This window comes from Hyla sarda, chromosome 3 (assembly GCF_029499605.1).
Source record: "Hyla sarda isolate aHylSar1 chromosome 3, aHylSar1.hap1, whole genome shotgun sequence".
In the NCBI taxonomy this organism is placed as follows: Eukaryota; Metazoa; Chordata; class Amphibia; order Anura; family Hylidae; genus Hyla; species Hyla sarda.
In genome coordinates, this window is record NC_079191.1 from 438451745 (window position 1) to 438461714 (window position 9970).

At 46.5% G+C, this 9970-nt stretch overlaps 1 protein-coding gene across 1 annotated transcript in view; it reads right to left on the minus strand.

The window, feature by feature from the left end:
- LOC130363170 (oocyte zinc finger protein XlCOF6-like) overlaps positions 1-9970 on the minus strand; it is a 54534-nt gene that overhangs the window by 44374 nt on the left and 190 nt on the right. The gene's annotated exons all lie outside the window — the stretch shown is intronic.

A 9970-nucleotide genomic window follows, 5' to 3' on the forward strand; every position in this document is an offset into this window, starting at 1 on the left:
TCAAAAAATGCCTCACACCTGCCCCCAGCTCCGCCAGTCAAACTCCTGTGGCTCCTCCTATACCGATGTTTTTTGCAAAAAACAAGCAGAGACTTTGCCTCCTCATAGGCCTTATGACTGCCCTATTGACCTCCTTCCTGGTACTACTCCACCCCGGGGCAGGATCTATTCTCTATCCGCTCCTGAGACTCAAGCCATGTCGGATTACATCCAGGAGAATTTAAAGAGGGGATTCATTCGCAAGTCCTCATCCCCTGCCGGAGCGGGGTTCTTCTTTGTTTCTAAAAAAGACGGTACCTTACGGCCATGTATTGACTATCGCGGTTTAAATAAAATTACTATCAAAAACCGCTATCCCCTGCCTCTTATCTTGGAACTCTTTGACCGCCTTAACATCTTCACTTAATTGGAATTAAGAGGCGCATATAATCTCATTCGCATCAGAGAAGGGGATGAGTGGAAAACCGCATTTAATACCAGAGACGGACATTTTGAATATCTCGTTATGCCCTTTGGGCTCTGCAACGCCCCCGCTGTCTTCCAGGACTTCTTTAATGAAATATTTCGAGATTTGTTATATACCTGTGTTGTGGTTTACCTGGATGACATCCTGATTTTTTCCTCTAGCCTTGAAGAACACCGTTGTTATGTCCGCCTAGTGCTTCAGAGACTCTGTGAAAATCAACTATATGCCAAGATGGAGAAATGTCTCTTTGAATGCCAATCTCTTCCCTTCCTAGGTTACCTAGTCTCTGGCCAGGGACTTCAAATGGACCCAGACAAACTGTCAGCCGTTTTAGAATGGCCACGCCCTTCTGGACTCCGGGCTATCCCACGCTTCTTAAGATTTGCCAATTACTACCGACAGTTTATTCCTCATTTTTCCACCATTGTGGCTCCAATTGTGTCCATAACCAGGAAGAATGCCAACCCTAAGTCCTGGCCTCCCCAAGCGGATGAGGCCTTCAATCGCCTCAAAACTGCCTTCGCTTCTGCACCAGTACTCTTCAGACCTGATCCATCAAAACCCTTCTTGCTGGAAGTGGACGCCTCCTCGGTCGGAGCCAGAACCGTACTCCTCCAAAAAAACTCTACCGGACATAATATTACTTGTGGTTTCTTTTCTAAAACCTTCTCGTTGTTTTTTGCCCGCTTTAACTTCGAGATTCATTTTCGTCCTGCTAACAAAAACGTCAGGGCTGACGCCCTTTCACGTTCCTCTGATTCTACCGAATCTGAAGCCCCTCTGCAACACATTGTACCTCCTGAGCGCCTGATCTCCTCTGCTCCAGCTTCTATCAGACAAACTCCTCCTGGGAAGACCTTCGTCCCTCCCCGCCAGCGCCTCAAGATTCTCAAGTGGGGTCACTCCTCGTACCTCGCTGGCCATGCTGGCGTCAAGAAGTCCATCCAACTCATTTCTCGTTTATATTGGTGGCCTACCCTGGAGACTGATGTCGCTGATTTCATTCAGGCCTGTACAGTTTGTGCCGGGGACAAGACTCCTCGCCAGAAGCCTGCTGGACTCCTTCATCCTTTACCTGTTCCTGAGCTACCATGGTCTCAAATTGCCATGGATTTTATTACGGATCTGCCCCTATCCCATGGCAACACAGTCATCTGGGTGGTCGTTGATCGTTTCTCCAAGATGGCACATTTTATTCCGCTTCTAGGTCTTCCTTCAGCGCCATAGTTGGCAAAGCAATTTTTTGTGCACATTTTTCACCTTCACGGGCTTCCCACGCATATCGTCTCGGATAGAGGCGTTCAATTTGTATCGAAATTTTGGAGAGCTCTCTGTAATCAATTAAAAATCAAATTAAATTTCTCGTCCTCCTATCATCCCCAATCCAATGGGCAAGTAGAGAGAGTTAACCAGATCCTTGGTGACTATCTGCGACATTTTGTTTCCTCCCGCCAAGACGATTGGGTCGATCTTCTACCCTGGGCTGAATTCTCGTACAATTTCAAAAACTCTGAATCCTCCGCCAAATCCCCGTTCTTTGTGGTGTACGGCCGTCACCCTCTGCCCCCCCCCTCCCCATTCCCACTTCTTCTGGTCTGCCTGCTGTTGATGAAGTTACCCGGGACTTCGCCATCATCTGGAAGGAGACTCAAAAGTCCCTCCTACTGGCCTCATCCCTTATGAAGAAGCATGCCGGTAAAAAGAGAACAACTCCTCCTGTCTTTGCTCCTGGGGATAAAGTATGGCTCTCTGCCAAGTACATCCGCTTCCATATCCCCAGCTATAAGCTGGGACCCCGTTATCAAGAGTCAAATCACTCCTGTCTTCTACAAGCTTCTTCTTCCACCTTCTCTCCGTATTCCTAACTCGTTTCCCTTCTCAAACCTTTTGTCCTTAACCGTTTCTTTCCCAAGGTTGTCGCTCCAGCTCATGTCTCTGGCTCCTTCGATGTCTTCACTGTTAAAGAAATTCTCGCATCCAAAACGGTTAGAGGTAAAAAAAAAAAATCTCGTACATTGGGAGAATTGTGGACCTGAAGAGAGGTATTGGGAACCCGAGGATAACATCCTCGACAAAGAGCTCATTCGCAGGTTTTCAGGTTCCAAAAAGAGGGGGAGACCCAAGGGGGGTACTGTTACGCCGAGCGCTTCGGGTCCCTGCTCCTCCCCGGAGCGCTCGCGGCGTTCACTTTCTCGCAGCGCCCTGGTCAGACCCGCTGACCGGGAGCGCTGCATCTATGTCACCGGCGGGGACGCGACCTGCGTAGCGGGACGTGCCCGCTCGCGGCTCGCGTCCCAGTCACCTCACCTCTCCTGTTCCCCGTCGGCTCAGGCCCGGCGCGCGCACGCCGGCTCTCTCCGATTTAAAGGGCCAGTGCGCCACTGATTGGCGCATGGCTCAATCAGTGCTCTCACCTGTTGCTTCACTATAAAACCTCACTTCCCCTTCCCAGCATCGCCGGATCTTGTTGCCCTTGTGCCAGTGAAAGTGTTCCTGTGTATGTCCCAAGCCAGTGTTCCAGACCCTCTGCCGTTGCCCCTGACTACGATCCTTGCTGCCTGCCCTGACCTTCTGCTACGTCCGACCTTGCTCTTGCCTAATCCCTTGTACCGCGCCTATCTCAGCCGTCAGTTGGGGTTGAGTCGCTATTGGGTGGAACGACCTGGGGGTTACCTGTCGCAGCAAGTCCATCCCGCTTTGCGGCGGGCTCTGGTGAAAACCAGTAACCCCTTAGACTCCGTTCCCCTGGCATGGCCCACGTCATCACCCCACTGACACAGAGGATCCACCACCAGTATCCTCACAGTACCCGAATCCTGACAGTCACAAGGGGATAAAGATGGAGGGGGAGTAATGGAAAAAGGGGATCAGAGGGAGGGGGAATCATGGCACAAGGGGATTAAGTATCGCATTAGTATAAAGGTAAGCACACACCATTATGAAAATAAGTAATTTTATTACTTATTTTGTCGGCAGGTACCCCTGGCAGGTAAGTTCCTCGCGAGGGGTACCCGTGGACATACTTTCACCCTTTGGGGGTACAGTCGCAAAAAAGTTTGAGAACCACTGCCCTACAGCAAGTCCTCCCTATAACAGATGGTACCTATAGTAAGTTCTCCCTACAGCAAATTCTTCTTATAGCAGAGAGTCCTTACAGCAAATTATCCCTGCAGCACAGTCCTTACAGTAGACAGTCCCTACATCAGAAAGTCCTTATAGTAGATAGTCACTACAGCAGAAAGTCCTTATAGTAGACAGTTCCTAGAACAGAGTCCTTACAGCAGATAGTCCTTACAACACAGTCCTTATAGTAGATAGTCCTTACAGTAGATTGTACCTACAACAGACAGTCCTTATAGTAGATAGTCCCTACTACAGACAGTCCTTATAGTACAGACCCTACAGCAGACAGTCCTTATAATAGATAGCCCCTACAACAGACAGCCCTTCTAGTATAAAGTCCCTACAACAGACAGTCCTTATAATAGTCTTTACAGCAGACAATCCCTACAGTAGATAGTCCCTACAACAGACAGTCCTTATAGTAGATAGTCCCTACAGCAGACAGTCCTTATAATAAATAGTCCCTACAACACAGTCCTTATAGTATAGTCCCTACTACAGACAGTCCTTATAGCACAGACCCTACAACAGACAGTCCTTATAATAGATAGTCCTTATAGTAGATAGTACCGACAACCAAGGCTGTGGAGTCGGTAGATAAATGTTCCGACTCCGACTCCCCGACTCCTCTGTATTAATATGTGAATGTATTTTATACATTCTTTGAAGGAAAGAAAGGTAACATACCTGTCATTACCACAGGACTACTGGCTGGGAAGCCAACAGTCTACTGTATTGAACAGTTTGTGTGCTGATCTGCTGCTGAAGATAGAAAGTATAAGTATGGAAGGTATAAGTATTGCGGTTCCTAACTGTGCGTTGCATGCCATATAGTGAAGCACATGAAAAGCTTAACGTGTTTGCATGCATTGGTCTTTATTCTTAAAGTAGAGAATTCATTAATTATAACTTTTTGTGAATTGGGACATTTAACCCCTTAAGGACCAGGCCATTTTACACCTTAAGGACCAGAGCGTTTTTTGCAATTCTGACCACTGTCACTTTAAACATTAATAACTCTGGAATGCTTTTAGTTATCATTCTGATTCCGAGATAGTTTTTTCGTGACATATTCTACTTTAACTTAGTGGTAACATTTTATGGTAACTTGCATCCTTTCTTGGTGAAAAATCCCAAAATTTGATGAAAAAAATGAAAATTTTGCATTTTTCTAACTTTGAAGCTCTCTGCTTGTAAGGAAAATGGATATTCAAAATAAAACATTTTTGGGTTCACATATACAATATGTCTACTTTATGTTTGCATCATAAAATTTATGAGTTTTTACTTTTGGAAGACACCAGAGGGCTTCAAAGTTCAGCAGCAATTTGGAAATTTTTCACAAAATTTTCAAACTCGCTATTTTTCATGGACCAGTTCAGGTTTGAAGTGGATTTGAAGGGTCTTCATATTAGAAATACCCCATAAATGACCCCATTATAAAAACTACACCCCCCAAAGTATTCAAAATGACATTCAATAAGTGTATTAACCCTTTAGGTGTTTCACAGGAATAGCAGAAAAGTGAAGGAGAAAGTTCACAATCTTCATTTTTTACACTCGCATGTTCTTGTAGACCCAATTTTTGATTTTTTGCAAGGGGTAAAAAGGAGAAAATTTTTACTTGTATTTGAAACCCAATTTCTCTCGAGTAAGCACATACCTCATATGTCTATGTAAAGTGTTCAGTGGGCGCAGTAGAGGGCTCAGAAGGGAAGGAGCGACAAATGGTTTTTGGGGGGCATGTCACCTTTAGGAAGCCCCTATGGTGCCAGGACAGCAAAAAAAAAAACACATGGCATACCATTTTGGAAACTAGACCCCTCGGGGAACGTAACAAGGGGTAAAGTGAACCTTAATACCCCACAGGTGATTCACGACTTTTGCATATGAAAAAAAAAATAAAAATATGTTTTACCTAAAATGCTTGGTTTCCCAAAAATGTTACATTTTTAAAAAGGATAATAGCAGAAAATACCCCCCAAAATTTGAAGCCCAATTTCTCCCGATTCAGAAAACACCCCATATGGGGGTGAAAAGTGCTCAGCTGGCGCACTACAGGTCTAAGAAGAGAAGGAGTCACATTTGGCTTTTTGAAAGCAAATTTTGCTCTGGGGGCATGCCGCATTTAGGAAGCCCCTATGGTGCCAGAACAGCAAAAAAAAAAACACATGGCATACCATTTTGGAAACTAGACCCCTCGTGGAACGTAACAAGGGGTAATGTGAACCTTAATACCCTACAGGTGTTTCACGACTTTTGCATATGTAAAAAAAAACATTTTTTTTACCTAAAATGCTTGGTTTCCCAAAATTTTTACATTTTTTAAAAGGGTAATAGCAGAAAATACCCCCCAAAATTTGAAGCTCAATTTCTCCCGATTCAGAAAACACCCCATATGGGGGTGAGAAGTGCTCTGCTGGCGCACTACAGGTCTCAGAAGAGAAGGAGTCACATTTGGCTTTTTGAAAGCAAATTTTGCTCTGGGGGCATGCCGCATTTAGGAAGCCCCTATGGTGCCAGGACAGCAAAAAAAAAAAACACATGGCATACCATTTTGGAAACTAGACCCCTCGGGGAACGTAACAAGGGGTAATGTGAACCTTAATACCCCACAAGTGATTCACAACTTTTGCATATGTAAAAAAAAAAAAAAAAATTTTTACCTAAAATGTTGGTTTCCAAAAAATTTTAGATTTTTAAAAAGGGTAATAGCAGAAAATACCCCCCATAATTTGTAACACAATTTCTCCCGAGTACGGCGATACCCCATATGTGGCCCTAAACTGTTGCCTTGAAATACGACAGGGCTCCAAAGTGAGAGCGCCATGCGCATTTGAGGCCTAAATTAGGGACTTGCATAGGGGTGGACATAGGGGTATTCTACGCCAGTGATTCCCAAACAGGGGGCCTCCAGCTGTTGTAAAACTCCCAGCATGCCTGGACAGTCAGTGGCTGTCTGGTAATACTGGGAGTAGTTGTTTTGCAACAGCTGGAGGCTCCGTACCCTGTACGTTCACATTGGGGGGGGGGGGGGGGAATCCAGCTGTTGCAAAACTACAACTCCCAGCATGTACGGTCTATAAGTGCATGCTGGGAGTTGTAGTTTTGCAACAGCTGGAGGCTGCGTTTTGGAAACGGTGGCGTACCAGACGTTTTCCATTTTTATTGGGGAGGGGGGCTGTGTAGGGGTATGTGTATATGTAGTGTTTTTTACTTTTTATTTTATTTTGTGTTAGTGTAGTGTTTTTAGGGTACAGTCACACGGGCGGGGGTTCACAGTAGTTTCTCGCTGGCAAATTTGCCGCAGCTCAAACTTGCAGCCGGATACTTACTGTAATCCTCCGCCCATGTGAGTTTACCCTGTACATTCACATTGGGGGGGGGGGGGGGGGGGGGGGGGGGACATCCAGCTGTTGGAAAACTACAACTCCCAGCATGTACGGTCTATCAGTGCATGCTGGGAGTTGTAGTTTTGCAACAGCTGGAGGCACACTGGTTGTGAAACACCGAGTTTGGCAACAAACTCAGTGTTTTGCAACCAGTGTGCCTTCAGCTGTTGCAAAAGCTACAACCCCCAGCATGTACGGACAGCGGAAGGGCATGCTGGGTGTTGTAGTTATGCAACAGCGGGAGGCATACTACTTTGGCTGGGGATGCTGGGGATTGTAGTTATGCAACAGCTGGAGACACACTGGTTTGCTACTTAACTCAGTGTGCCTTCAGCTGTTGCAAAACTGCAACTCTCAGCAGTCACCGACAGCCAACGGGCATGCTGGGAGTTGTAGTTATGCAACCAGCAGATGCACCACTACAACTCCCAGCATGCACTTTAGCTGTTTGTGCAAGCTGGGAGTTGTAGTTACACAACAGCTGAAGGTACACTTTTCCATAGATAGAATGTGCCTCCAGCTGTTGCAAAACCATAAGTCCCAGCATGCCCATAAGGGAATGCTGGGAGTTGTGGTGGTCTGCCTCCTCCTGTTGCATAACTACAGCTCCCAGCATGCCCTTTTTGCATGCTGGGAGCTGTTGCTAAGCAACAGCAGGAGGCTGTCACTCACCTCCTGCTGCTGCTTGATCGATGCTGCAGGTCAGTCCCGCCGCTGTCGTCGCTCCTGGGGCCCCGATCCCAACATTAACGCCGGGGATCGGGGTCCCCAGCACCAGGGGTGCACGTCCCGCACCCGCTCACGTCCTCCGGAAGAGGGGCGGAGCGGGTTGCGGGAGTGACACCCGCAGCAGGCGCCCTGATTGGTCGGCCGGTAATCCGGCCGACGAATCAGGGCGATCGTGAGGTGGCACCAGTGCCACCTCACCCCTGCAGGCTCTGGCTGTTCGGGGCCGTCTCTGACGGTCCCGATCAGCCAGTAATTCCGGGTCACTGGAGACCCGATTGACCCGGAATCGCCGCAGATCGCTGGACTGAATTGTCCTGCGATCTGCGGCCATCGCCGACATGGGGGGGCATAATGACCCCCCTGGGCGATATGCCGCGATGCCTGCTGAACGATTTCAGCAGGCATCGGGCACCTGCTCCCCTCCGGCTAGCGGCGGGGGGCTGGGAATGGACAGGACGTACTCCTACGTCCTCGGTCCTTAAGGACTCGGAAACGGGGGCGTAGGAGTACGTCCATTGTCCTTAAGGGGTTAAACTTGCTTATTTTTATTCCAATCAAAATTTAGTAGGAGTTGGAGTAGGTGCATTGTTTGCCGACTCCGACTCCAGGTACCCAAAATTTCGTCCGGCTCCTCGACTCAGACTCCACATCACTGCCGACAACAGACAGTCCTTCTAGTATATAGTCCAGGGATGTGGAAATCCTATCGCCCGACGCCCGGGACATGTAGTTCCAGGCGCGGGGAAGGTGAATTCTTAATAGATTTCTGCAATCCACCACAGACCCTTCTGACTTCCATGGGGTTTTTAGCGGATTTTCCGCAGAATAAATTCCGCCTTGGAAAATTTGCTGCAGACAGCTGAGAAGAGCCCGCCCCCTTTCAAATACGCAGCGGGAAACCCGAAAATAAATCCGCCCGTGTAAACGTACCCTAAAAGTTCATATCACCCCCCTTTATGTAAACATAATAAAAATAAACATATTTGATATTGGCGCATGCATAATTGACTGAACTATTAAAAAATAACATTTTATATCTCGTACAGCAGTGTTCCCCAACCCCCGGGCCGCGGACCGGTACCAGTCCGTGGATCAAAGTATACAAAGTATACACCGCCCCGCAAAAAACAAGCCTCATATGAGTCTGTAGATGGAAAAATAAGAGTTATGGCCGTTATAGGACGAGGAGGAAAAAATGAAAGTGCAGAAACTAATAAAGATTTTATTTACTGACTATTTTGGTTGAAATTATTTTATCTACCAGGACAAGTGGATTTTCTTGAGGGACAAGTAGATTGTGTTCCGCTTTAGTCCCCTGGACAAGTATTATTTTTTATTTTTTTTACAACACCCCTGTAGTCCCTACAACAGACAATCCTTATAGTAGATATAGATCTTATAGTAGATAGTCCCCTACAGCAGGCAGTCCTTATAGTAGATAGTCCCTATAGTAGACAGTCCTTATAGTAGACAGTCCTTATAGTAGACAGTCCCTATAGTAGACAGTCCCTATAGTAGACAGTCCCTATAGTAGACAGTCCTTATAGTAGACAGTCCTTATAGTAGATAGTCCCTATAGTAGACAGTCCTTATAGTAGATAGTCCCTATAGTAGACAGTCCTTATAGTAGATAGTCCCTACAGTAGACCGTCCTTATAGTAGATAGTCCCTACAGTAGACCGTCCTTATAGAAGATAGTCCCTACAGCAGGCAGTCCTTATAGTAGATAGTCCCTATAGTAGACAGTCCTTATAGTAGACAGTCCTTATAGCAGGCAGTCCTTATAGTAGATAGTCCCTATAGTAGACAGTCCTTATAGTAGACAGTCCTTATAGCAGACAGTCCTTATAGCAGGCAGTCCTTATAGTAGATAGTCCCTATAGTAGACAGTCCTTATAGTAGATAGTCCCTACAGCAGACAGTCCTTATAGTAGACAGTCCTTATAGTAGATAGTCCCTATAGTAGACAGTCCTTATAGCAGGCAGTCCTTATAGTAGATAGTCCCTATAGTAGATAGTCCCTACAGTAGACAGTCCTTATAGTAGATAGTCCCTACAGCAGGCAGTCCTTATAGTAGATAGTCCCTATAGTAGGCGGTCCTTATAGTAGATAGTCCCTACAGCAGATAGTCCCTACAGCAGACAGTCCTTGAAGTAGACAGTCCTTATAGTAGATAGTCCCTATAGTAGACAGTCCCTATAGTAGACAGTCCTTATAGTAGATAGTCCCTACAGCAGGCAGTCCTTATAGTAGATAGTC